Here is a 3,248-nt window from a genome sequence, read left to right as displayed (position 1 = left end):
GCCCTGAGGTGGAATGTGGGGGATACCCTAGCATTAGATGGGATGTGTCTTTTAATGTGTGTTTGTAGATTCTGATTGCAGCTTTGAAAATCACACCTGACAGACAAATAATTTGCATAAAACCTGGCTTTCCTGATTATGAATTTGTGGTTTGGAATAAGGTTAGAGAATTTGATTATCTTCAGATATTTGTAGTCTTTTTTAGTTGTGTAAAGAATAAGTTTAGGAATGAATGAATTTGGCACCTGCTAATAACTCATTTCAAAATTGATGAACTTATGTAACATAGGGGTTTTCTTTAAAATACTTTAAAAATATTCTCTGATTGTAAAACACACATTCTTTGTTAGACAAAATACAAAAAAAATCACAAAGAAGAAAATTAAAACCACCTACAATTGTGTCACTTACACATAACATGCTACATAAATTGAATGCACTCTCTACCCTTTTTTGTGTGCATGTTTTAATAAGCATAGGATAATATTAAATGAACTGTTTCATAATATTTTGCTTAAAATATCTCTAATTTTTTCTACATAATGAAATATTAGGGTACATAGAATGGTGGATAAGGATATGTATTGCTCTGGAGTTGGACTGCTTGAATCTTAAGTCCCCTCTGTAGACTTTCTGTTTCAGTTTTTTCATCTGTAAAATGAAGAAAATAATAGGCTTATGTCACAAGGTAAGATTGTTATGATTGAGTGACATAATTCATGTAAAGCTCTTAGAAGAGTATTTAGAACAATTTTAATGACTGTATAATACACATTTTTGTAAATACATTATAATATATTAAAGCAAGTTTATTCATTCTGCATCATTAATATTGCTCCCAATTCTGGATGTTACTGCAATCTTGATTTTTAATATACTGACAAACATGGCCTCAAAGTCATGTCAATAAATTATTACTGAGTCTATGTTTATAAGTACATAGAACTAAGAATTAGTAATATTCTTCCAGATTAGAGAGCCCAGTAAATCCAAACTCTGTGTGGGCTAGTGTCTAGCTCTCTGATGCCAACCCATTGTTTAGCACATTGTTTAGAAGCTAAGAATAATGCTTGGTCAGCATGAAAAATTGCAAAACAAACAATTTATTCAAAGAAAACTATAAGAAAAAAATTATTTTCCTAAAAGATGACACAAAAATCTTTAGAAGTTTTTATAACTGGTCTCAGCTATAAAAGTAATAATAAATGAACAATTATGTAGAGAAATTCATTGACTAGTGCATCCAACAAAGGCAGAATATATATTCTTTTCAAGTGGCACACAGAACATTTATTAAGGTAGATCATATTCTGGGAAAGAAAAAATTTTCAACTGCCGCCACAGCTGAGACCAAGATGGCCAGGAGACTCGCTGCCTTCCTCAAGAATGCCTGGGCCAAGGAGCCGGTGCTGGTCAGATCCTTCACCATCAGGGGCCTCTCCCCCACACCAGATATGCTGCCATGATCAACAGGTCACTCCCTAAAAATACCCAGTGCCCATCTGAGATGATGAAAACATGCCCGATGTGCCGTCCCCCCAGGTCCCCTAGGGCCCAAGCCTGGAGTGACTGAAGAAACTGTGAACACCTCCACTGACCTGAAGGACATCCCCTCACCTATGACCCCCAATAAAAATGTGAAAATCGAAAAAAAGTTTCAATACATTTAGAAGTATTCAGATCATACAAAGTATGTTCTCTGACTACAATGGAATTAAATTGAAAATCATAAATAAATGAGTGTAAAATCTACAGATATTGCCTGGCATCAGTAATGTACAGGCTGAAGAAATTAAAACAAACATGAGAAAGTTTTGGGAACTGATTGAAAACAGTAACACATAAAATTTTGTGAGATTTAAAGTAATATTTAAGAGGAAAATTTATACAACTAAACATCTATGTTAAGGAAATAACAATTTCAAATAAATGCAAAGGACCTAGAATTGCCAAAACAATTTTTAAACAGAACCATGGTAGGAGCCTAATACCACCTGATTACACTTTGAAGTGATAGTAATCGAAAGTGTGGTCTGACATCAAAATATGACCCATAAAATAAAAATTTCATAAATTAGACTTCATCAAAATTAAAACCTTCTGATCTTTAAAAGACACCATTAAGAAAATAAAAAGGTAATTCAGCAGCTGGGAGAAAATATTTGTAAATAATATTCCTGACAAATGACTTGTGACCAGAGTATTATGTAGAACTGTCAAAACTAAATAGTAAATAAAACCACAACTTAATTAAAAGAGACAAATAAAAAAGTTGAACAGTCATTTCACCAAAGAAGATAGGTGGTGGCTACTAAGCACATGAAATAAACTTACACCTACCACAGATAGATATTTTCTGCTTATATATCCAAGATAAAAGACAGACATGTACATGAATATTCATAGCAGCTTCATTTGTAATATCCAAAATATCCACCAATAGGCAACTGTATAAACAAATCATGGTCTGCACATACAATGAACTACTATTCAGCAATAAACAGGAGTGAATTTTTGATTCACTCATTAATATTGTTGAATCTTCAAATACAAGGCCCTCCCCCCAAAAAAAACCTTGGAATTATCTTCTGGAGGGTGGGCCCCTTATAGGACAGGCTTTCCCTGTCCTATAAAGAGAAGCCTGTTAGGTGAGTGTTTTAGGAATCTACCTGTATCAGTGTTCCAGCTGGTGTTGTTGTGAGAGGCTGCATTTGGCTTCAGTGACATTTTTTTTGAAGGCTCTTTCAGTGCGTCTGGCCATTTTATGATAGTTGACTTATGAGCACACCTGCCCACATTGGGCAGAGTGTTCAGCAGTTTTGACCAAAATATGGTATGACCCCTGTACCACACCATCCCTATTCATCTGATCTTATTCTCAATGACCTTTTTGTTTCCCAGATGAAAAAAGTCTTCAAAGGGAAACATTTTGCCAATGTGGAAGGGGTGAAACAAAAAATGGCAGAATCAATAAAAGAATAAAAAATCATCAAAATTGACAAGTTCAAAAACTGTTTTTGAGCAGTGGAAAAAACATCCCAATAGGTGTATTGCATCAAATGTAGAGTACTTTGAAGGTGACCAAAGTTTAAACCTGTAAAAATAAATACACAATTTTATATAAATAAATAGCTTTTTTGTGTCTCCCCCCAGGTAATCATGCTGATTGAAAAACTCAGACAAAAAAGAGTACATACATACTGTATGATTTCATTTACATGAAATTCTAAAAAGTGCAAACTAATCTA

General features: G+C 33.9%; 1 pseudogene; it reads left to right on the top strand.

The window, feature by feature from the left end:
- Positions 1 to 1,355: 1,355 nt before the first annotated feature.
- Positions 1,356 to 1,584, top strand: LOC119047444 (NADH dehydrogenase [ubiquinone] 1 alpha subcomplex subunit 3-like; annotated as a pseudogene).
- The last annotated feature ends 1,664 nt before the right edge of the window (positions 1,585 to 3,248 follow it).

Source organism: Artibeus jamaicensis, unplaced genomic scaffold (assembly GCF_021234435.1).
Source record: "Artibeus jamaicensis isolate MK-2021 breed Jamaican fruit bat unplaced genomic scaffold, CSHL_Jam_final contig_387, whole genome shotgun sequence".
Classification (NCBI taxonomy): domain Eukaryota; kingdom Metazoa; phylum Chordata; class Mammalia; order Chiroptera; family Phyllostomidae; genus Artibeus; species Artibeus jamaicensis.
Note: the sequence above shows the minus strand (reverse complement) of the source record. Positions and strands in the feature narration are given on the sequence as shown.